The sequence below is a fragment of the Mustela lutreola genome, chromosome 1, assembly GCF_030435805.1.
Source record: "Mustela lutreola isolate mMusLut2 chromosome 1, mMusLut2.pri, whole genome shotgun sequence".
Taxonomy (NCBI): domain Eukaryota; kingdom Metazoa; phylum Chordata; class Mammalia; order Carnivora; family Mustelidae; genus Mustela; species Mustela lutreola.
In genome coordinates this window covers 261970013-261995952 of record NC_081290.1, presented here as the reverse complement: position 1 = coordinate 261995952, position 25940 = coordinate 261970013, and the positions used below count along the sequence as shown (strand labels likewise).

Here is a 25940-nt window from a genome sequence, read left to right as displayed (position 1 = left end):
AAAATCCAATGATCAAAGTGAAAATTGCAACAGATGGGTTTAATAACAGATTCAATAAAGAAGGAAAGAGAAATAGTGAACTGAAAGACAGGTCAGAAGAAATTACCTAGAATAAAGCACAGAAAGACAAGACAATAGAAAATACAAAGATGAGCAGAATATAGTAAGCAGACTTAACATATTTTCTTCAGGAATATAGATTCTCAATATTCTCAATATAGAGAATAACTCCTCAGAAGAAGTTAGAAAAAGAACAGCAAAACAATCTCTCAAATATATAAAGGAAATAAAAAAGATAAGAAGAAAAATTAATAAAACAAAAAATCGTATTAAAGAGGTCAAAATTTGGATCTTTGAAATGACCAATAAATCGATAAACTTCTGCTAAGACAGAGAAAGACAAAAAAGGGGAAAGGTACAAAATAATTAATGTCAATGTTGGGGGGAAAAAAAGCCATAACATATGTTGCAGACATTAACAAGATAATAAGGAAATATTATTAATAACTGTAGATAAATTTGAAAATTTAGATGAAATAGACAAATCCCTTGGAAAACATTACTTACCAAACCTAACAAAAAAAGAAATTTAAAAATCTGAATAATCCTATATTAAAATAATTGATCTTTTATTAAAAATAAATTTCTCACAAATAAAATATCTTTCATGGCAAATTTTATGAAATGTTTGAAGAAGATACAATGCTAACCTTAGACAAACTCTTCCAGAAAACAGAAAAAGTGAGAGCAACCCCCATTTTGTTGTGTAAGGTTGAAGTAATCTTGACACCAAAACCCAACAAAAATACATGGCAAAGAAAATTACAGGTCAATTTTCCTCGTGAACAGGGAACAGAGAGGCAGAAAAGTCCCTAAACAGAATACTAACAAGCCAAAGCTAACAATATATAAAAAGGAAAATATGTCATGCTCAAATTTGACTAATTCCAGGATGCTGGTGTGACTGTTGCTTTATTATCAGAAAATCAAAGTAATTTGCCGCCTCTTCAGATCAAGTTGTTTCAGAACTTAACAAACATGTTCTACATTGTATATGGACTTGCCAAGGTCCAAGACTAGCCAAGAGTTTCCTGAAGAAATACACGGGATCAGAGGAGTTACTCTGTCAGGCATTGAGTCTTACTATAAGAGTAGAGTGATTGAGACTGTGGTCTTCACTCAAGGATATAGAGGAAGACAGATGTCACTAGTGTTTTTTCCAAGATCTGAGTAGCCTCCCTTTCCCAGCACATGGCAGAAAACATTTCATAGCTCCTCAGACATGAGTTTAATTTTCTGACTGGTTCTGGCAAATGTGTTTTAGGAAGAAGTGAATGATGAGTAAAAATACCCGGTGAGTCAGTGGGCAATCTCCAGTCTCTCTCCTCTGGATAGAGAGTGCTCCCAATGGTGTAGACACTTCATTCATACAGGACAGTTGCCCTGACACAGCTCCCACATCACCAGTGACCTCTTAGTGAGGAATAAATAACTTAATATGTGAAGCCATGAGATATTGCAGTTACGTATTACCCCAAACAAAGCACAGCGCATCCTATCTTGTCCAACATACAGACAGTCCAATGGGGCACAAAAGTGCTCAGATAGATAGCCACCCATTTGTGGACAATTGATTTTTTTTTAATTTTTTAAAAAGATTTTACTTATTTATTTGACAGAAGGGAGATCCCAAGTAGGCAGAGAGGCAGGCAAGGGTGGGTGGGGGAAGCAGGCTCCCTGCTCAGCAGAGAGCCTGATTCGGGGCTCGATCCAGGACCCTGGGATCATGACCTGAGCTGAAGGCAAAGGCTTAACCCACTGAGCCACCCAGGTGCCCCTGGACAATTGATTTTTCAACAAGAAGTGAAATTGCAGAGTAGTAGGGGAAGAATGATTTTGGTACCACTGGCTATCCATGGGGGTGGGTGATAGAACTTTTCCCTACTTCATGCCATACGCAGAAATCAATTCTAGGTGGATTCAACTTTATTTGAAAGGCAACCCTGTACAAAACTATAAATTATCAAAATTTAGGAGAAAATACTGGATAATTTTTCATAACCCAGAATAAGATTTTTTTCAACCATAAATAAAAACTGTTAGCTATAAAAGATAAATTGTGTTCTATTAAATTTTATGAGAAAAAAAGGATTTTTTTTTAAAGAAAACAGCAAAAGGGAATCCCTAAATTTTAATAACAGCCAACCCTGGGTAATTACATTATAGTCTGAATTTCTTTCCTTAATTTTGCTTCTCTCTTTTTGCAAATAATCTGTGATGCATGTGGATCTCCTCTGTAATAAGAAATGTAAAAAAAAAAAATGAGAAGTTATTAGTTTTTGTTTGTGTGTTTATAATCTAGAAGAGACAATCCAAACATTGAGGATATAAAATTAGAATTTTCCAGACATCATTCTTCATTGTTTGTTAACTCAAAACTCAAAGGAAACTCAAAGGAAAAAAATAAATTCCCAGTGACCGGATTTCAGGGATTGGAGATGGCGGATGGAGGTGAGTGTCCATGGTCTTTGCGGCCTTCCTTATGGCTCTTTTCTGCATAGTTACTAACTTCATCAAGACAGCCTACGGCCACCTTTGAAAAGCCTCTCTGTTGTCAATTTGCAGTCCTTATTTTCAGAGTGAGGTGCCTTGGCAGGCCTCCTCCTCTCTCCCTCTTCCATTTCTGGTCTCCCTTCTCTGATACGAAATATGTTTTGACCTGCATGTCCTTCATGGAGGTTATCGGACCCGGAGATGTGAGGCCAGTAGCCTTGCCCCGGGAGAGGGGGCTGTTCATCAGGCCAGTGACGGATGCTAGAGCCTCCCACTTCCTTTGGTCTCGCCACTCCAGGCCCTTTGTAAAATCTTTACTAGATACACACTTGACTCTGAGCAACCTGAATATAAAGACCTTTTAAGATCTAAAGCGCTTATAAGGATACTTATTTGTATTCTTCCTTTTTATAGTTTTATTGGCTCTTATTTATTCGTTGAACATTTACTGGGCACAGGTAGTAAACTTATCAGAGACCTTGGCTCCTAAAGCCCTGAGAATTCACAACCTAAATTCTGGCAAACCATGGAATGGGGACGTGGCGGACGAGGGTCATCCCTGAAACCAGTGAGCCATCAACAGGCAGAAATATCTAGGTGCTCTGGGTCAATGGGGTTTACGTGGGTTCAGACATTCTAGAGTCCCTCACTGTGGACATAAAGAAGAATCTAGAATCATTAACAGCGACCACCTTCATCATCATCACTAGTACTTACTGAGTACCTCTGCATAAACCACGCCATGCACTTCCCGTACACCATCTCATACACCTTCCCTGCAACCCCGGGATGTATATAATGTTGGCCCATTTTAAAAAACAAGGAGATTAGGACTTGAAGAGTTCGGTAATTTGCCCAAGGTCCCCATGGCTCAAATGGCATGGCCTTAAGCTGGAGATGGAAATCTATGAGCTGGAGACACTTGTCCCTTTTTCCGTACCAGTAACTGCTGCTCTGGGCACTGAGTGGCATCTGTCTACACCTTAATAAGGTACTTCAGTTTCACAGCCATTTGAGAGAAAACAGGAATTTTGATTTCTGAAGGCCATTCATATCTGGCGTCCACTTCTTTAGAAAACCTCGTGTACTGGAGATATTGTCCTCTGTGAGATGGGGACAAAGACAGCGCTGAGGCCCGGATACGATCATGTGGACTAAATGTGACATCCGTCACCCAGCCACCATTACCATGTGGCTGTTCCCCAGGCCCCCAGGCTGCTGGTCATCCCACTGTCACAGGTGGTAGGAAACACATCCAAACACACACAGTCTTACTGCTTCTTGGAGTCCAGTGCCAACAGCTTCCTTCGGGAGCATCTCTCCTCCTCCCATGCAACCATGTTCCAGGGGGCCTGTAGACGCAACACTGATGTCACCATGTCTCCAGGCCCTGAGCTGGCTCACTTTTGCTGAGCCTTCACAGAGCAACGGGACCATGATGAGATAGTGGCTGCAACTCCAGAAAGAAACTCCTGTAAGTTTCTATATCAGATCCTCTCAATGGGAGAAAGTGTCACGAAGTACAACGCGGAAACTAAAAGACCAGAGCTTGAGTTAGGCAAATGAGAGTGTAAATATTGCCTCTGCTCCTTCCGGCTGTGTGACTTGGGGCTAGTTACTCAACCTCTCTGAGCCTCTGCTATAAATAGATAGCAATAGCTGCCTCACAGCTTTGTTAGGAAGACACTATAGGATACAACTATGTTAAGCACTTAACACAGAACTCAGTCCATAGGAAGCACTAAATAAAAGTTCGTTGTTATTACATTATTATCAAATGCAAACAAACAAACCCTATCATGACATCTGTTTTACAGGTTAATAAAGTTGCTTTACATGGGTTTTCTCAGGGCGCCTGGGTGGCTCAGTGGGTTAAAGCGTCTGCTTTCGGCTCAGGTCATGATCCCAGGATCCTGGGATCAAGCCCTGCATCGGGCTCCCTACTTGGCAGGGAGCCTGCTTCCCTTCCTCTCTCTCTGCCTGCCTCTCTGCCTACTTATGATCTCTGTCTGTCAAATAAATAAATAAATAAATAATCTTTAAAAAAAAAGAAAAAGATAAATGGGTTTTTTCTCCTACTCTATCGGTCTGCTGTTCGTGGTCTTGAGACAAACCAACCAGCTCTTGGAGTCTCTTTCAGGGCAGTGTGCCTGGTGTGCATAACTTGGAGGCTTGGCAAGGCCCGGAGGCTAGCAGGCTTAACTAGATGTGCTAGCTGCACACACCAGAGGAGACACCTGAAAAGTCTATTTGAAATGTCTAAGGAAGAAATAATTTGGCAAGGAGATGGAATCAGGAGAACTGACCCACCCTGCACCTCAGTTTCCCCATCTGCATGCAGGGAGGGGGTAATTGGACTTCACACTCCCCTCTCGCACCTCTGACCTTCACAAGTAAAGCCATCTGATTCTGGCAGGACCACCTCAGCCGTTTGAGCGAGCACCGGCCACCACTTACTCTCACATAGCCTGGGAAAGGTTGGCGTGCAGTGCCCTTCTCTGGGCGGAGTTTTGCAGGACTTGCCAGGCCCACGACTAGTGCTATGTCCACTGCCCCTAACCTCCCTAGGATCCAGAAATTGCAGCATCTCCCACCCCACCCCACTGCTGCCTCCGCCCACTGTGTCTTCGGACCCAATGTCCCACTCCACTCCTTGTGGGGAGGAGAAATTTTCGAAACAGGGTCCCTGTTTCCCCCACAAACTGCCCAAGGTGTTCAGAAGGAAAGCTTCTTCTTTCCAGCTGTGGAGAATCATTCTTTCACACAATCAGGGGAGGAAAAAAATAAATAAATAAAACAAAACGGAACAAAAAAACTGACTACAAACCTTCGCTTTTTTTTCCCCCTGAAGGAAAACTTGCTTTGGGGTTAGGGAAACATCGCCACCTGGTGGAATGATACTGACATAAGTACACCGGCGTCTCTAAAGGACTGAAATCCCAGAATCCCAAAGAGAAAGACCTGGAAGAGCTTGGATCCGATTCCCTTCCTTGGGCCGAATAATGGCAATGTGGTAGAGGCAGTTTGTGTCAGAGCTAGAAACCAGACCTACTGAGCCTTTATGCGAGTAATTTTGGCCCTCACTCTCCCTACACCCTCCCCTCAACATACACTCGCCTCACACTTGTTTTAAGATTTTTTAAAGCTTTTTATGATGTTCAATTAGCCAACACACAGTACACCATTAGTGTTTGATGTAGCGCTCAACAACTCATTAGTGTTAACACGCAGTGCTCATCCCTCACACTTGGGCTTAAACGGATTCCATAACTGAGGCCAGCACGGACAGGATCGTCCTCGCTCTGCATGCCCCCTCTTGCTTTTTATTGACTTTACGGAAGGCAGGAGAGGAAGACCAGAGGCATTTTCAACTGACAACCGGCACAGAAAGGAGACAGGTAGGAGACCAAGAGGGGAAGAGAGTGGGCAGACGTGAGAACTCAGAATGCTGTTCTGTGCTTTATCTTTCCAACTCGGGAGTCAGTGATGGTGATGTGATGGGCTTGATCCGTCATTTCATCGTCGTCGCTCTCGGGGGCCAGCAAGAAACATGTGACACAACAACAGTGAGTGCTTCCGTGTCTTGTTTGGCATACTCGTGTCTCAAAGATGGTCTGTTCTGTGAGTTGCGTAGAGAAACCCTCGCGGTTGCTGCAAAGGGTAAAAATCTAGTATGTGTGAATTGAGCTTAGTACAGACAGAGTCATTTCCGCCTCCTATTTGCAAATAACTTCACAGTTTACTACATGCTTCATTCCATTTTAAATGATTTAATCCTTACAAACACCCTCTGGTGGGAATAATGAGTCATTACGAAGGAGGAAATAGAGGCTCAGAGAAGTGAAGCAATTTTCCTGAGGTCACACAGCCACCAATGGCAGCCCTGGGACTTGACAGGAGGGGGAAAACAATGGTTAATCCACCGTGGGCCGGGCAGGGTGCAAAGAGCTCTGCACACAGCTTCCGGGGCTTCTCTACTCAGGGAGTGACGAGACCGCGCTCAGCCGGTCCTCGTCCTTCTGGCCCGACAACTACAGAAGCATTTCTGCGGCTGCCACATCCCACAGTTCTTAGGTTGACTGTAGGACACACTGGAAAGCCATAGGACATACATGTTCATCGGGTCATGATCTCAGGGTCCTGGAATCGAGTCCCGGGTCGGGCTCTCTGCTCGGCGGGGAGCCTGCTTCCCTCTCTCTCTCTGCCTGCCTCTCTGCCTACTTGTGACCTCTGTCTGTCAAATAAATGAATAAAATCTTTAAAAAAAAAAAAACAAAACTGACTTAAAGGAATAAATAAATAAATAAAACTGACTTGGAAAAATGTTGCCAGATATCGGCCTCTCTGAGAAAGAGGTGGGACGCAGAACATCTCACTCTAGCAGAGGCCACTAGCCTGGGTCCGGGGGCACTGTCAAGTGGACTTTTCCTCCAGTCCCCACCTCAACCATTTCCAAGGAGCCCTTGGGCAGAGGCCCTGATAGAAAGGATACTTCATGCCTTCTCGTTTAATAAATACAGGGTCTTCTCGGCTGCGTTCTCCCCTCTACACATCAAGACCCAAAGCCCAGTCCTCAAACCACTTCCCTCCTGCATCTAATCTCCCTCGACACATGGGTTCATCTAGTCTCACGCCAGTAAATGCAAAGTATCTGCTGATGATTCCTAAACTTGTGCCAACACCCTCAGGCTCTCCCTCTGCATTCCAGATTCATATATGCGGCTGGGTACCCCACATCTCTACCTTGTCGACTAAACCATCAAAACTGCCAAGTCCACATCCAAAATCCTGGTTTGGCCCCAACCCTTCCCACCGTGGTCAATGGAAGTCCCATCCATCCAGTTCCTCAGGCCAAACCCTGTGGAGTCCCCCCCGGGATTCCTCTTCTCTCACAGCCCGCGGCCCATCCAGCTTCACTGCATTTCCAGAGGCTGCTGATTCTCACCACCACTCTGGGGCCCACCCGCCTGCACTACTTGAGGTCAGTCTTCACCACAGAGCTAAATGTGTCACCCAAAGCGATGAGAGGAAATGGGGATTCTGTGAGAACAAGGCGTTGTTGAGGGCAGGACTAGCAAAAAAAAAAGGTCCCTGAAGAGCCAGAGGGTCATTACGAGGGCCCTGGACACTCTGGGAACCAGGTGTGCTGAGAAGAAGGGGCTTTCTCCCAGAGATAGGAAAACAGGCTGGGGGGCAGGGGGGGTTGGGCACACGGGAGAGCATTTGAACCAGCTCATGACAGCAGATCGTTACATGCTCAAAAATCTTGCAAACCACTTAAAACAACCATATTAAAAATGAGATGATAGCGGCGCCTGGGTGGCTCAATTGGCTGAGAGTTGGACTCTTGGTTTCAGCTCAGGTCACGATCTCAGGGTGGGGAGATCGAGCCCCACGTTGGACTCCGGCGCCTGGCACAGAGTCTGATTGAGATTCTCTCTCTCTCTCTCTCTCTCTCTCTCTCCCCCTCCTCTCAAATACATAAATAATAAGTCTTTAAAAAAATTAAAGGTTATAAATTTATAACTAAACAGATTCTATTCAGAAACAAGGATAGGAAATACCAAAAACACATCAGTTCTTAATTATCTTACCGCGTTGTCCGGTGATGGAGGGTTCTGAAGGCGACTGACACAGGCTGTGGCTGCATAGTGAGAACACCGTCCCAGGAGATGCTGCTGTGTCTCTCCTCCCAGCTCTGGGTTTAGGGATGGCATCCTGGAAGATGGGAATTGGCCACCATGGGAGTAGTGACATCTTACAGAAGTCAGCAAACACCACCAGATCAAGGCCTGATTTATTGTTTTGTTGACTCTCTAAACCCAGCTTTGGCAAAAGGTATTCTGTAAAGGGCCAGACAGTAAATATTTGGGGCTTGGTGCCCATACACTCTCTAACTTACATCGGCCACTGTAAGGCAAAGGCAGTTGTGACAATATGGAAAACCACAGAGCAGAGTGTTCCAATAAATTTGATTTACAGGAAGAGGTGGTAAAGTCAGATTTGACCCACAGACCCTTGTTTCCAGATCCCTGGTCAAGACTTTAAAGAAAGTATTAGGAAAAAGTTAATAATGTCGATTAAATTTTTAAAAAGTGTTTATAGCCAAAATGTTATGAGTAGCGCACGTGCACGCGCACACATACACACACACACACACACACACACACACACACACACGAAGTATTCCTCCGATATTTGAAAAAAATCATCTCCTTCTGGAAAGAAGTTGTCTTTGTCGTTAACAAATGATTGGAGACCCAACATCCAGCTTTGTGGTTTTGCTTTCTTCTCACCTATTAACATAAAACATCAACCCACATTCATGTTGGACCTGCACTCGTTCATCAGTTGAAAGAGCAGATGGGAGAAACTCCAGATATATGAGCCCAGGGCCAAAGTCAAGACCATTCCATGGGAATCTGTTGGCTATAAGGAAACTACAATAAAGAGTTTTGTATCATTTGTGATTTATAAATTGTTTTTGCACATCCTTTATGTTAATAAATATTTACCAGCTTTCCACTCGACTTCATGTACTTTAATCTATTTTGTTATGGCCTAGGCCAGGCAACACAGGGTTTTTACAACCCTTGCCATAAACAATATTTTTTCTTTTCCTCCTTTCAGCCCTGCCCCATCACAGAAGGCCCCCCACCAAAGACATGGTTTGAATTCCCAAGGCTTCTGCAAGAGACTTTCTCGTCTAGAAGTCAAGAGATCTATAAGATCCTGCCCCGCTTTTCAAACTGAATTCAAAGTTTCCATTGGAGACAAGTGACAGTTGACCCTTGAGAAACATGGGAGTTAGGGGTGCTGACCCCCAACATGGTCAAAAATCTACATAGAACTTTTCTTTCCCCAAATATATTACTAATAGCCTACTATTGACTGGGAACTTTGCTAATAGCATAAACAGTTGAGGAACACATATTTTGCATGTTATATGTATTATATCCTGGTTCTTACATAAAGTAAGCTAGAGAAAAGATGTTAAAAACATCATTAAGAAATGAAACACACACAAAAAAAGAAGTGAAATACATTTACAGGATCCTACTGTATTATTAAAAAAAAATCTGCATGTAAGTAGACCCATGCAACTCAAACCCATGTTTTTCTTTTCTATTTTTTTTAAACTCATGTTTTTCAAGGGTCAAATGTACTAGCTAGTTCCTACACACTTGACCCTTGACCCAGGAGGTGAATCCTATTTTCAAAGCAAAATTATATACATGTTCTGACATTGTTTTTATATATGGAAATTAAGAATGTTGTATGGAATTTAGGTCACAGTGTTGTATTCTCGGACTCTGTACCTTCTGGGCCCACGACTAAGAAGTTTATTAATGAGGTTTTAAAGCATCAATAACAAATCCATGAAGATCAACAATTTAGGAGAATAATTAGACCTAAAAAATAAGAAAAGAATTTCAAATGTGTAACTCTTGTTTCTAAGGAATACAATTTCTGGCCCAGATTAAGAATCAGGCTGTCCAAGAATAGTGTTATTTTAAGTCTGTTTACAAAAACACAGCCTAATTCTGGGATCATTAAAGATACTGCCGGGTATAATGGAGTTAAACAGTCCACTGTTTAAATTTAATTGTTTAAATTGTAGCTCTAGGATTGTGACCCTAAGAACTGTGTGAGATTCTAGAGCTTCTCTAACTTCCTCATATTTTTTCTTAAAGATTTTATTTATTTATTTGACAGAGAGAGATCACAAGTAGGCAGAGAGGCAGGCAGAGAGAGAGGAGAAAGCAGGCTCCCTGCTGAGCAGAGAGCCCAATGCAGGTCTCGATCCCAGGACCCTGAGATCATGACCTGAGCTGGGCACCCCTAACTTCCTCATATTTAATTTTGTTTGAAGACCCTGTTTATATCCCTATAGCCTTATTAGGATGCTCGTGCTCTTAAAAGCAATGATTATGTTTTCTTTTTATATCCCAAATGACTGACATATTACACAGTATAATTCAGGAGCTCGCACCGCACAAGGAAGAGGTTCTTCACAATTATTAGGTTACGACTTAGCATCCCCAGCCAGCGCACTGGGAGAGAAAGGGTGTGTGTGCCCTCTGACCCTTGCACAGAGAAAGAAGCAGCGTTGGTAGATCAGAAAGAGAGCTGGCCGAGCCTCTTGACAAACATATCCTGAGTCCCTCCACTTGTCCCCATCTCCCTCAACTGCCACCTGGATTATGACATCTGGAGCAGCCATCCCTTGGCTCTCCCCAGGTCCACTCTTGCCTCCTCCCATGTAGTGTCCCCACAAAAACCCGAAGGAGTTTTTATTTATTTATGTATTTATTTATTATTTATTTATTTTTATTTATTTGTTTATTTATTTATTTTTAAAGATTTTATTTTTTTGACATAGAGAGAGAGAGACCACTAGTAGGCAAAGCAGCAGGCAGAGAGAGAAGCAGGCTGCCGGGCGAGCAGAGAGCCTGATGCGGGACTCGATCCCAAGACCCTGAGATCATGACCTGAGCCGAAGGCAGAAGCTTAACCCACTGAGCCACCCAGGTGCCCACCGAAGGAGTTTTTATAAAATAAATCTCATCATTTCATTGATGATGATTTGTTCATTCACTGATCAAACCTCTTCATCTTTGACAAGCCTCTCCTTATCCTCAAAGATAATTGTTAGGTTTCTAATAGAGCACTCAAAAGCTTCACACTCTGCTCCTTGACCTGGTCCCCACTGGGCTTTATGGCACATCATTCCACTCTGTTCTGATCACACTGACCTATGAGCCCCTCACTAATGCAAACCCCTTCTCACCTCTGAGCCTTTGCTTATGCTCTTCCCTCCCTCTCTCCCTTTCTTACACCTCATTTCATCTGGCTCACTCTCACTCATCTTAAAGATCTAATATACCATCTCCAGAAAACAGTCTCTGACTCCCCAGAATGGGACATAGCACCTCATACTTCTTTCTCATGGCACTTCTTTCAAAGGTATTTAACAAATTACTTGTAAAATTATTTGTTCAATGTCTGTCTCCCTTGGCTCAACTAGACTCTGCGTGAGGCCAGAGATGTGTGTGTCTCCCCTCCCCGCCCCAACAATATCCCCATCCCCTAGCACATAGTAGATTCTCAGTAAATGTGTTGAATGAATCGCTGGAGAAGCTTTATTCTCTGAAATTGTTGCCTCATTTACAAATGGCAATAATGCCCACTTCACAGGACGGCCATGAGGATTAAACCATACAACTCATGTCAAAGCTCTATCATGGTGTCTGGTATATGGTAGATATTTAATAAATGTTTGTTAAGTGACTATAAGCACTACAGCTTCTAAAATGGCACCTCTTTAAATGGGCCTCATATAAAGACTAGGCTAGTAATTAGCACTTGTGAAGGTTTCTTTATTAGGTGATTAATACAACTTAAACCTTGGGTGTTGAGGCTAAGGTATTATTAAGACAAGTGCTGTTGATTGGCACTTGCTGGGCACAGACAGTGGCCTCGTGCCAAACCAGGACACTCAACAGTGTTGTCCTGGGGGATGGGTTCACCACAAGCTGGGGAAGTAGAAGAGGGACTGTTTATGTGCAAGGGGAATCCTGGTGTACTAACAGAAACACCACCATGGCTCCAGACCAGTGATTACAAAATTCAGCCCAGAATTCAGAAAATTTATCTTTTGCTATTTCTTAGAATGTTCGTAGTTGGTGAATTAGAGCCAATTGAGGAAATAAACTCAAGAGACAGAAAGACACGGAATCCAGGACACACTTGATCCAACCCAGGAAAAATGAGACCAGAATTCCTGAGATGATGGAGGAGAGGTCAGAAACCCAGGAAAACAGTGGAACAGCCAACAGGAATGACCACCAGAGCAGGGTGGAGGGTTCTGGGAGAGGAGTCAACTGGAGAAAAGCTAGATACTACCTGATGGGACAATGTGATTGAGAGAAAAAAAAATCTTACTGAAATTTGGAGAAAGGAGTTGGGAGAAAAATTGGTGACAGGTGCTTGGAAGACTAAGCAAAGGAAAAATGAGGTCATTGTGAATGCAGGAGTGACATGGAGGGCAGGGGTAGAGGATGAGGACCAGTTAAAGAAAGAATATCTACTCTTAATACATTATGTGTATGTATTATCTCGTATCTTATATCTTATATCTTAATACATTACGTGTATGTATATCAGCTGTGAACACCCTTTGTGTAGTTTTCACATAAATAGTGACCTTGACTTACTCAACACGCTGATATTACTACCTGGAGGACGGGGACAGGACTTTGAGTATAGATGGAGAGAGGGGGCATGGCGAGAGGGAAGTACTGTAAGTGACTGATTGAAGTCATCATTTTTTTTTTAAAGATTTTATTTATTTATTTGACAGACAGAGATCACAAGTAGGCCGAGAGGCAGGCAGAGATAGAGAGAGAGAGAGGGAAGCAGGCTTCCTGCGGAGCAGGGAGCCCAATGCGGGGCTCGATCCCAGGACCCTGAGATCATGACCCGAGCCGAAGGCAGCAGCCCAAACCACTGAGCCACCCAGGCGCCCGAAGTCATCATTTTTGATGGCCATAAACTCAATCAATCAATAAGAAAACCCATCTAAACATGTTGAGAATGATGGAGGTAAGGACCTGAAGCAGCAACTGAATATATTGGATTGCTGAGCTAGGAAGGGCTAAAGTCAGCTACTATAAACCTGTGGCACTATTTGAATGTTTGAACTAGAAACACGTATTCGTTTGATTAAAAAAAAATCAATAAAATGAATTTTAAAGAAACAAAGGAGGATATGTGGCCAACAGTGCTTGAATGATTTATTTTTATTTTTCTCTATTTCCCAATTAAAAAAACAAAAGTCCACCTTTATATTTTATACAGGAGAAAAATCAAATCAGCTTCTTGAAACAGAACATCAGATTTGAACAGGAAGAGAAATTGGGAAGCAGGTGTAGGAGAGAAATTGTAGAAGGGGAAAGGAGATTTCCAGGGTGATGGATTAAGTGATGAAGGATATGTTTGATTCAGAAGAACATCCTTCTTTCTCCCCAGTACATGCCCACCAGCACCCACCCCATCCCAAATTACTCTAGCATCCAGGTCCCCCAAATTACAGGGTCGCAGGTGCTCTCCACACCACCCCCTCACCGTGTCCCATCACTGAGTCAGTGGGCAATGGGTGTGTGTTTTCCTTAGTCCTGACCTCTTGCTATCAACAAGAGTCACAGCACACTGTGCCTGCGCTAATTCTCCTTACAGCCCTCAGAACAGGGCATGTGCAATTAGGAACTAAGAGTACTTAATGAAGATGCAGAGGACAGGTAGGAAAACTACAATAGTGAGCACACTGGCTGTGGGGTCTCCCAGACTTGGTTTGAATCCCAGCTCTACACCTACAAGCTACTGGCTATGGGACCATGAGCAAGTCACTTCCGTCTCTGGGTTTACCCATCTGTGAAAGAAGAGACTAAAAGAGCCTCCTTCAAGGGGTTGTTGGAAACATCAATGGAGACAATGCAGAGTGTCTGGTCTATTGTCAATGTCCAATAAATGCCACCAGTTTTTATCTGTGCTTGTTTGGGGTATGAATATAGGAAAGTCACCACAATTAAACAGTCTTGGCATACATGCCATGGGCACCCTCCATAATGGTAAATATTTTAAACTAATTTTTAACTAATATGTTTTTTTTAGTTTTCAACATCATTGAAAACCTGGTTAATGGCACTAAAAGGCTTATAGTAATAACAACAACAAAGCAGCAAGTCCCTGTTCCCCTGCTCTTACTTCCCACGTCCTGTTTGCAGAGGCAAGTTTTGCCTCTTTTGGCTTTTCTTCTGGTATTGCATTCTGGTATTTGGACATATTTCTTTTTCTTTAAGATGTTATTTATTTACTTGACACAGAGAGAGAGAGAGATCAAAAGTAGGCAGAGAGGCAGGCAGAGAGAGAGGAACAGGCTCCCCACCGAGCAGAGAGCCCAAAGTGGGGCTCGATACCAGAACCCTAAGACCATGACCTGAGCTGAAAGCAGAGGCTTAACCCTCTGAGCCATCCGGGCGCCCCGGACATTATTTCTAAATAATGTCCCTATGCTGCTATTCTCTCATATGTCAATTTTAGACATTATTGTCAACGAAGATTTAGATTTGGCTCTCTTATATCACACTGTCCCTGCCCCTTCCTCCAAAATGTCCTGATTTGGGGTTAAATGATTAATCAGTGGCTATGTATATATTATTCAACAATTAGTCAAGTAGTAAAGCATGATTGCATTTCCTTTCTTGCAGACCTTTTTATTTTTGTTTTTCCAAGAGTTAAGCATTGCCTTCTTTTTTTATTTACTTTTTATTTATTTTCAGTATAACAGTATTCATTATTTTTGCACCACACCCAGTGCTCCATGCAATCTGTGCCCTCTCTAATATCCACCACCTGGTTCCCCCAACCTCTCACCCCCTGTCTCTTCAAAACCCTAGGGTTGTTTTTCAGAGTCTATAGTGTCTCATGGTTCACCTCCCCTTCCAATTTCCCTCAACTCCCTTCTCCACTTCATCTCCCTATGTCTTCTTTACTCTTCATTTGTTTGACTTTCTTTGTGCCTTCTGCTATTTTTTATAACTATTGGGACATATCTGCTATATACATTTTGAAAACTACTTCCAAATGCTTAAGCTGATCAGATAGTCCTTCGGTTTCTTCCTCTGGTGCTGTCCCTTCTAGAGCTCTGTTCTTGGGAACCCCCCACCACCAGCTGTGCCCTGTACTGGGTGGCATCCTTATTTTCCAGACCCCACTTCTACTTTCTTGATTTAGGTCCTTGTTTTGGTGAAGTACATTTTCCAGCATCTTCTGAGATCAGGTACATTGGAGGTAAAATTTTAGATAATATTTTCATCCCTCCCTCACATCAGGATTTTAGTTGAACTGGATATAGAATTCTGGTTAAAAATTATTCTCACTTGGAAATGTTAAGGCATTGCTTCTCTTCTTGTAGCATCCAATATTGTCCTAGGGAAGAAGTCTGATGTCATTCGGAGTCCAACTCCTTTATATGTGACTTATTTTTCCCTTTGAAAATTTTTAGGGTCTTCTTGTCCTAAAATTTCACAAGGGTGGGTTTCAATGAAGATTTTTTTAATCTATTTTTTTCTGAAAACAAGGTGGATCTTTTCAATCTGGAGATCGATGGTCTTTTGTTGTAGAAATTTTTCTTAGAATATTTCCCCCTCCCTTTCCTCTGTCTCCTGAAATTTCTTTTGGTCACATACCACCTCCTGAGTTGATTCTGCATTGTTTTTGAAATCTAAAGTATTATATTCTTTCAAAATAATACTCAAGCCTTCTGCCCAACTTTTTACTTTTATTTTGTTATTCACTTTTTAAATTTCTAGGAGCTCTTTTCTCTTCTCTAATTAATCTGTCTCCACAGGAACTTGTACTTGTTTCAGGGATGCAATATATTTCTTTATCTCTCCAAAGAGTAATAATTATATAAAGGTTTCTGTTTTTTAACTTACTTTCTTTCCCTGCCAGATTTCTTTTCTCTTTACACCATCAAGTTTTCCCCCCCTCTTTATTCTATTTCTTTTTCACACTGGAAGTTTCTACAAAAGTGAGCCTGTCTTGGGGCACCTCCATGGCTCAGTCTATTTAGCATCTGACTCTCGGTTTTGGCTCAGGTCATGATCTCATGTGAGATCAGCCCTGTATAAGACTCCATGCTCCATGGGGAGTCTTCCAGAGATTTTCTCCCTCTGCCCCTTACACCACTCGTGCAAGTGTGCACTCTCCCTCTCTCCCTCTAAAATAAATAAATTTTAAGTGATCCTGTCTTTCCATAATTAAGACTAAAGTACCATATAATAGATTAGAAGGTATGCATTCAGGGTGAACCCTGACCAGTGGGCATCCCCAGAAGCTGATGAGGTAGTGAGCTGCCTTTTTCCTGGGGAACTCCCAAAAGTAAAGATCTTACTAAGAAAATGGGTATTTTCTTTTGGACTAGTCAGTTTCTCCAGAAAGGAATATTCCAGTCTTCTGCATAGGACAGGATGATCTGCGAAAGGGGCTGACCCAGGCCTGGCTGTGAGCATTCTGAAGAGAGCCAGGGTCTCAGCTGTAGACCTGTATTTCTCCCTTATTTTCAAAATGGGATTCCACCCTGAACTTGGCTGTCTCTAGGTCTCCCCAGCTCAGAGGAAGGGGCAGGAAAGAGTCTCCTGGTTGCTTAGCATGATGAAAAATAAAGACTTAGCAACTAAGTTCTCTATATTTGGAATTTCAAGAAATCCCCCCTTTATTGCTACCACCTGTAGCACCTGGTATCTCCAAGCCTCACCTTCCTATGGTTCTGACCAGTAATGTGGCTTGTTTCTCACAGATACTAATCCCCATCCCCCTGCCTTAGTCCCTTAGGTCATTGCTCTCTCCATTCTGATAAATCAATCACCCTGTCTCCAAATGTTTCCCATATTCCAAAAGGTATTGCTATGTCTCCAATGACCTCTCTTCTGCCTTTCTCCTTGTCTTATTCTTCTCTTTTATTTGCCAAGGTATAATTTACACAACATAAAAATCATTTTAACCATTCTGAGGTACAGAACACAATGGCAATGAGTACATTCACAGTGCTGTGTAACCACCACCTCTCTCTAGTTCCAAACATTGTCATCGCCCCAAAAGGAAACCCCATATGTAGTAAGCAGTCATTCCCTGGTCCTTCTTCCTCTCACCTTCTGGAAATCACCAACCTGCTTTCTGCTTTTATAGATTTGCCCATTTTGGATGTTTCCAATAGACAGAATCATACAATATGTGATCTTTTGTGGCTGTCCTCTTTGACTTCCCATAACATTTCAAGATTTATCCACATTGTAACATGTATCAGCGCTTCATTCCTGTTCATAGCTAAATAATATTCCATTGCATGGATATACCATATTTGTGCACCTATTTGTCAGTGGATGGACTTATCTCTTCTCTTTTATTCCTATCCTGTCATCAGGGGTGGGAGTTGAAAAAGAGAGATGACATATGTGACAGGTAGGTCTGCCACAGTTCACCAAAACAATCTCACTAAGTTTGGATACAAGCTCTATCTCTCCGACCACACAACAGCCTGGTTTTCATTTTAACCTCTGCTTTAGGAATCTGTCCCGTGACCAGTCCCTGTTGGAGTGACCATAAAAAGGATGCAGTCTACCCCATCAGAGTCATGAATCAAAATCCATTCCTCTTCTCTGGCCTGGGGGTCTCTCTGCCAAAGAAAACCCCAAAAATGTGGTTGGGAAGGCAATTCCAAACTGTTTAGAATAGCATGACTGGCTGGTTATTTAACCCCAGTTAAGTATAGAACTGATAAATTTTTTCAAGTCATTAGAATATTTATATTAAAGAACAATCCCTCAGAGCTAGTATTTTAAGAGCACATGATCTTCCTCTACAGAATTCCATATTCCATACCCTAGTCATTTTGAGACATGAGCAACATCCCAGTTAAAGAATTAGTATGAGGAGATAAATGTATATTCTTAGGTGTCAGCACCCATTTTCAGAATATTCAAGGTATATACCATGAGGTCTATAGAAAAGGATTAAAGGGGGCACCTGGGTAGCTCAGTGGGTTAAAGGCTCTGCCTTCAGTTCAGGTCATGATCTCAGGGTCCTGGGATCGAGCCCCACATTGGGCTCTCTGCTCGGCGGGGGCCTGCTTCCTCCTCTCTTTCTGCCTGCCTCTCTGTCTACTTGTGATCTCTGTCTGTCAAATAAATAAATAAAATCTTTAAAAAAAAGGATTAAAAATAGAAAGCTATGAGGTGCTACCATATTTGGAATTCCCTAAGGAGATTAATTCCCAAGTCAGTATCTAGATCGAAAGAGTTAGGGGTGCTCCTGAGGAAATGTCAACCTGAGACTCTCAAAATTCTTAATTGCATGAAATCTGAACCATCTCAGAGAGGGTGAAACATATTTCCCAGAAACCCAGCAAATAAGGTTCATGGAAAAAAACAAAACAAAACACACGCACAAGCCCCCAGAAAAAGAGCCTAAGGCAAGTTCTTGTTTTAATTTACCCTTACTTATTGGTACTGTTGGATGCAATGCTAACCTTCCTTTGTCCTGATTTTGGAAAGGAGGGAGTCCTTCCTCGACACCTCTCTTGAGATCTCATGCCAGTGGGGATTCGGCCCTTCTAGGAGGCTTCTCCTGTCACTTGGGAAGCAGAGGCACAGAGCTGCATCGTGGATTTCCCAGACCAGAACTTTCCAGGGGCCCCGCCTGACCGGCTTTGGGCCTTTGTTCCAGATTTGTACAAGCACATGAGTTTGCTCTCTACTACGTCTGGCCTCTCTCACACCTGAAAAGACGTGGGCCACCTCTTGAAGAAGGCCACAAAGGGCCACACTCTAGGTTTCTAACACCACCTATCCTCAGGGGCTAAGAAGCAGGTTCCTTGACATGAGAACCAAATAGCCACTGGCAAATAATATGGCCCTGCGGGGAACAGAGGGCTGGTTCATCTCCTGGGCCTATGTGCAGGCAAGGAGAGCAGCAGACTTACAGAGAGACAGAGGCACAGGAGCCCGACAGGACGGCACAGCAGCAAAACAGGTCAACAAGGCAAAGAGGCCAGGCAGGGAGACAGTGAAACAAGCTAGTCAGTGTATTTGTTGGGTGGGTACATTCTTAGGAGAGACAAGGGCAGACACTGATGGTGCAGTTCCAGCAGGGACTGCAAAAGAGCTTCCCCTTTGGGTCATAGTCACCGCCCCCCTCAATGTGATCCTCCTTGTAAGTGTCATCATCCTGTCACCGTCACCATCAGTTCAAATAAATCTGAATGAGTGAAGACATGTACGCCGCTTTATTGATCACACCCAATATGATCCCCTGTAACTATCCCGTAGCATCACCCACATCGCCGTCAGCACACCAAACCCGGGGGTCAGGGCCAATAAGCATGTGCCTCATGTCGGGTACTCCGTAAAAACGAGTAGCCCAGCCCAACCCTCTAGGAACTCATTCTCATGAGCAGCGTCATTATTGGCTAGAATGTATTGAGTAATTACCATGTACCAAGCACTGTGTAAGGATTAACCCTTACAATACCCCAAAAGGCATGAATGCTCTCCCATGATGAATGACAAAATAGATTTAGAAAAGCTAAGTGATGTGTACAAGGTCACAGAGCTAAGGAGGGGCAGCACTGGGATTTGAGCCCAGGCTCACGACTGACACCTCACCGTGATGCATTTTGTCTCCCACCTTCTCCAGTTTTGGGGCACGTACAAGGGGACCCATTGAAGGCAGCAAGAAAATATTAGAACTGCCACACATTCTTACTTATCATTTTATCCTCTAGTTTCTATTTGATATGTGTTTTCTGACATACTTAGTCACCATTATTGTGTATATATACAATTTTTAAATAAATAATTTCTATTGTGGATACATGCTTAATTGTTTCCCGATCAAAGTATGCAGTCAAAACTTCTTGGAGACACCTGGACAGAGCTAACATGACCACCCCACATAGCTGAGCAAATGGAAAAGTCCATCAGTTGGGTCTGAGCTTACCTCTGGGGAACTCTAGTCAACATCTATAATTCTGAACCATGCTAATAACTGGGTTCTGCAGAATTAAAGTCTTGATTTCAACCAGTGACTAAAAATTTCAACATATCCTTCGGAATGGCCTCTCTTTAATTTTACCTGTTGCCATTCTTACTGCTAACACGCCTGTACTGGTAACAATTAACATGTATTAGTTTAACAAATTTTTAATGAAGGAGAAATAGTTTCATCACTTTCTAAGTCCTCTCTGAAAATGTCCCAAAAGTTTCTTCATTTTAAAAGTAGGTTTAGGCTTTTCAAGGGAACGCTTATCTTCTAGAGATGGGTAGTACAAAACGTAGGTGTGAAATGACAGGCTGTCTAAGATTGCTTCAAAGGAAATCTGGAGGCAGCAAGTGGCTGGGGATCAGAAGAGGCAGAATTGGCCAAAGGTTGATCATTAAGGAGGTTTAGAGATGGATATCTAGGTATGTAAGTTATTTGGCCAACTTAAATGTTTTAGTTCCATAATAAGTAGTTAAAAATAGTTAAGATGTAAAGAAAAAGAAAAGAAAAACTTTATGTATTTATTTATTTATTTTTACTGAGCACTGTAAGAACTTACCTCTCAGTTGAGAAAGGAGAATGATCAAATGTGGATTTCACAGAAATTATTGTAAGCCTTTTCGTGTCTTCCTAAAATCATGAGTTTGTCTAGCGAACATGTGTCCATTGTTTGCTATTATGTTAGAATCAACCACACACAAGATATAATAATTAGGAGAGGCGGGGAAAGGGGCTTGATTTTAAAACAACCATTGCATGATCTGTGCAAGGAAAAACTCAAAAAAGAGACAAATGTCATGGATCATTGAAATGATGTCCTTTGCAGACACTTTTCAGCTGATACTTTTGGCGTGGGCACCAAGGACAGGACCTCCCACACACAGGTAGCTCTCAAGGCCGAGACCGTTGATTTGGAATCTGATTGAAATCTGAATGACATCACTCAGAGGGACATGTGGCAGCTTAAAGGACCCCAGACCATATCTCAAGGCAAACAGTGAGATGCAGACCAGCATTCCCACAGGGACAAGAAAAACCAGCAAATGCCGATTACATTGCCACTGAAATTAAACCAAGGGCAGTTCACTAAACAATGCATAGAAGGCAGGAATGGTTGGTGTTCACCATGGCCCACAGCTACTAAAAAAGCACAAAATCGCTCCCAGGGCAACACTCATCTGTTGGCCATCCCCCCTGCTCCAAGAAACCAGAGCCAACCCTGCCAAGAGGCCTTGGGCAAGAGTCCTTCCGGAGTTCAGCCTCCAACTCTCTTCAATCCTTTGTGTTCTGAGTAAGAATTTCCACACTGAGAGCTCGCTTCCAATTACTCCCCGAGATAATATCAAAATGATAGGTAAAAATAGGCCCAGCTTTCTGGTGGGGCAGCCAAAGCACACAGTGCCACAGGGAGAACGCAGGCTGATTGGGATCTCTAGAGGTTGTGACGTCTTCTTGGAGAGCAGCGGAGGGCGGTGGGAGCAGTGTCATCAGATTGGGCTACCGAGAAAGCCACAGGGAGAGAAGCACACGAGTGCTTGTTGCGACATGAGCTTTCCTGGGAAGGGAGAGGGTGCGTCCACCTCTCCTTGACACTTGGGACCAAACCAAAGAGGAGCAACCAAGCTGACTTGAGAAGGTTAAAGTTGGCCAGTCCCGCCAGGGGCCTGCATCATAGTGGATCCCAGGGAACAAAAACACAGATTTGGGAGAGCTTCAAAAGGTCACTAGGATCCACCTTTTTTGGCAGAGGAACCAAAGTTTTGGGATGGGGGATGCCTTTCCATAGATTCTCCATGACCTCCATCAGTGAACCTCGACACTGCCCCCCAAATAAACACATAATATAAATTTTGGGATGGGGGATGCCTTTCCATAGATTCTCCATGACCTCCATCAGTGAACCTCGACGCTGCCCCCCAAATAAACACATAATATAAATTTTGGGATGGGGGATGCCTTTCCATAGATTCTCCATGACCTCCATCAGTGAACCTCGATGCTGCCCCCCAAATAAACACATAATATAAATTTTGGGATGGGGGATGCCTTTCCATAGATTCTCCATGACCTCCATCAGTGAACCTCGACGCTGCCCCCCAAATAAACACATAATATAAATTTTGGGATGGGAGATGCCTTTCCATAGATTCTCCATGACCTCCATCAGTGAACCTCGATGCTGCCCCCCAAATAAACACATAATATAAAGGGAAAATGGTGTGCTTGCTCTGCATGTGCAGCTTCAAGGAAAACTCCTGTTTCCCCCAAGGAAGACATCAATGTGCCTAACCTGCTCCTACAGAGGAATTTTGGAACTAGCCCTGTCTGCTCACCGCCACAAAGAGCCAGTGCTTGAATGGACCCCATAAACTGTCAACGTCTGAAGAGACTAGGACCTCCCAGCACACCCCTCCATGGGGAAAGCCACACAGCTATCAATCACACAGCTGTCATTGGCGCCATCTGAAACACTGTTCCCAGCCATTTGGTGGTTCAAATCATGAGCCTGAAAATGTCCTTATTTCCTTGAAGCCAGTCATTCCTCTCTAGAATCTGCCCAAAGAAAGTGAGCCTCAATAGGATAAAAGTTCTACACAGAACTGTTTTCATAACACAGTGTTTCTCTAACACAGCAAACTGGGGAAGATTAAGAATGAGTGATACATCCACTCAACCCAGTAACACTCAGCCATTGCAAAGACATTTATACAGAGGATGCAGCAAAATTTAAAAAAAAATGCTTGTAATATTTTAGATGTAGCTGACAATGTGAAGAAACCAAGATGCTGAATTCCCTATTCATTAGGCTATGTTGGTATTTTTTAAGAAGACCCATTTATAAAAATAACTAGAAATGATCCTATTGATAGGAGGAATGTAGACTAGTCAAGTTCATAGAGACAGAAAATAGAATAATGGTTACCAAGGATGGGGGAAAGGGAAACAGAGAATCATTGGTTAACAGGGACAGAGTTTCAGTTTGGAATGATGAAGAAGTTCTGAAGATGGACGGTAGTGAAGACTGCCCAACAATAAAAAGTGTCCTTAATGTCACTGAACTGTACACTTAAAAATGGTGAAAGAGCAAAATTTTATGTTTGGTATTTTTTGCAACTATATTAAAAAAAAGTTGCCCCCAAAATGACTAGCTGGAAATAAACTAAAAAGAAACTGTTTTTGAGTGGGAGACTTTTGCATGATTGTTTTTTCTTATTTCTAATTTTCTGTGTTGTCTAAAATGTATATAAGAAATATATTCAGTTGATCTTGGAAAATCTAACAATCCTGATTTAAAAAAAATAAATTTCAACATGCTATTAAATAACAATGTCTCTAATGTCTCTCTCTAAGTTTTTCAGGGCAATAATAATCCACATTCCTCACTTAGGTTAAATACCACACCTTGCCTGATTACCCTGACCATTTTACAGGAGAGAAAACCGAGGCTCACAGAGGTTGGGTGACTTGCCAGGTTCCACGTTTTTGCCAGGGGTGGTTTAGATGATTCCGACTATTGCAAACCCAGGCTGTTTATGCTGGAATGGCCAACACAGATCACCGGGACTTCACATGTATTCTGCCCTCAGACATAAGCTCTCCAAGACGTAGAGAAAGAGCTTGTCCATTAAATGACATTCCAGCCAGCTTCTACCTTCCTTAACTTTTGGGCTTTCATGCAAAAAGAGAAGAAAAGAAAAAAAGAAAAGAAAAGAGAAAAGAAAAGAAAAGTAAGAGAAAAAAGAAAAGAAAAGGAAAGGAAAGAAAAAACTCTTGGATTTAATAAAAAAAAAAAAAAAGACAATTTCTTAATAGATCTTATAGCCAGCCAACAAACATCAGTAAACTTTCCCCAGTCTCTTCTCAGGATTAGGACCCTGAGGCTTTGAAGCTCTGAATCATTAAGGACTCAGTTATGTTCAAGAGGTGGGACACCCTGAGGTAGGAAATTTAGACTAATCTATGTTGGAATGGTTTTTCACAGCGAGAGCTATTAGTGATTTAATATCCTAATTTCATTCATTTTCATCTATTAGAATATTGAGTTACCTGGAGCATGTATTTCTCCCACATTCTAACTGGTTTTTCATTTCAAATGAGGCAGCAGAGTGTCCAGGGGTCGTGTATCAAAGGGTCTGAACGCTTCAATGATGAAGGTGAATTTCACACCTGTTGATGTTCTAGGCATCCCTTCGCCTTTGGTGATCTTTGCGTTCTGGAAATGAAAAATCTGTCAGTTTGTGTCAAGCGCAAGAAGTATTCTTGAACTCTTTGCTAAATTCATTGAAACAAAGGAAATCAATTCTGGTATCCAGCACCTAGTAATTAAGGAACAACGCCTCATTACTAATGAAGAGAATATGGAGTAAGGAGAGGTCTCAGCCAGAACTCCTGCCAAGCCCAGAGAACCAGCTTGGTTGGAGGAGGAGGAGGAGTGAGTCAGTCAAGTTCAGTATACACTGACAGCCATCGAAGCAGAGGACAATCTGGGAGTCAACACCGAACTGCGCTGAGTTTCCAGGTTCTGTGACAGTCACGACACCAAGATTAGATGCCTTGGGAATACATTACTGTCGAGAATTCAGAGCAAAAGTTCTAAATAGACATAGGGAAGGCACTTGACCTCCATCGCTGACTCTCATGGGTGGAGACTGCTTGGAACACTGCACTGAGAAGGGGCTGACCCTACAATTCCAGTGACCAGGAGAAGGTGTGGGGAGAAGGGGGATGGTGGCAAGTGTGCCAGACATTTGTCACCTGTGGCCCACTCTGTCATGAAAACCACTCTACCAAAATGTAGGCTGTCTAGGCAACACCTGTCTTAGGTAAAATCGAGAGGAAGATGGAATTTGTTTTTAACATGCCACGTTCCCCTTGACCTTTCCCATGGTCCCTCCTGGTCTCTGGCCCCAAATAACCTGCCGTCCTCTCACAATCAGTTCAGTCTCCCCATTTCTCCGGGACACTAATGACAAACAATGTCAAGTCCCAAGGATTACGGTGTCAAGGCAGCTGGTGTGAGATCCCTGGCGGCCCTATTTGGGGCTCAGAGCCATGTACCATTATGTCTGGGGGTGGAAGAAGGGAGACCCCGCAGAACAGGCGACCACAACCAGAGGCCACCTTTCTTCCTTCAAGACAGAAACTCGGACAAGAGGCAGAAGAACGTAGACAAGGCTGTCCTCCTTTTGCATCTGGCGTAGCCCTGAGTCTGGTCCAAAGGCAAGCCTCAAGCTCTTCACTGTGAAAACTAGAGGCTGCCCCGGGCAGGTGAGCTCCCCAGAGCAGAGAACCTTCTCCACTCTTGCTGCCAGTGCTCCCTGGGTTCAGGAGACCTATCCCAGGGTGCCGGAGGACCCCTACTCCATCTGAACCAACGGAGCCTGGAGGCCACCCTTACAAGCCTGTAGGTCCCTGGACCTACTTCCCTGCCAATGTCACTAGGACACTGAATAAATGATAACTATGTGAAAGGATTAGAAGTCGCAGCTGGCCCTTCACGACAGCAAGTCTACCCAGGGATAGACCTTTCTGAATAGGGCTGAGGCGCACACACTCAGTAAATGGTAGCAGCGGTTATTGTTATTAATGACGTTGCTGAGGTCTCATAGGAAAAACTTTTTCCTTGAGCCTGGCTTTTATAAAGTTGTGGGGCGCTGGACTTGAACATGGAGCTATATCCTCCACCAGGCCCTGAGCTCCTGACAAAAGTCGCTTTGCTCACATCCTACGACCCGGTGGCTGGACACCTCACTGTTCTCTCTCCCGGGGCCTGGCCTGGCCTCCTT

At 43.1% G+C, this 25940-nt stretch overlaps 1 long non-coding RNA gene across 1 annotated transcript; it reads right to left on the bottom strand.

Annotated features, from left to right (window-relative positions):
* Window positions 1–5792: 5792 nt before the first annotated feature.
* On the bottom strand, window positions 5793–24362 carry LOC131822109 (uncharacterized). The gene is made up of 3 exons (XR_009350090.1): window positions 24202–24362; window positions 8148–8271; window positions 5793–6204 (listed from the first exon to the last, which is right to left on the bottom strand). It is a non-coding gene; the product is annotated as an uncharacterized LOC131822109 (long non-coding RNA).
* Window positions 24363–25940: the final 1578 nt, after the last annotated feature.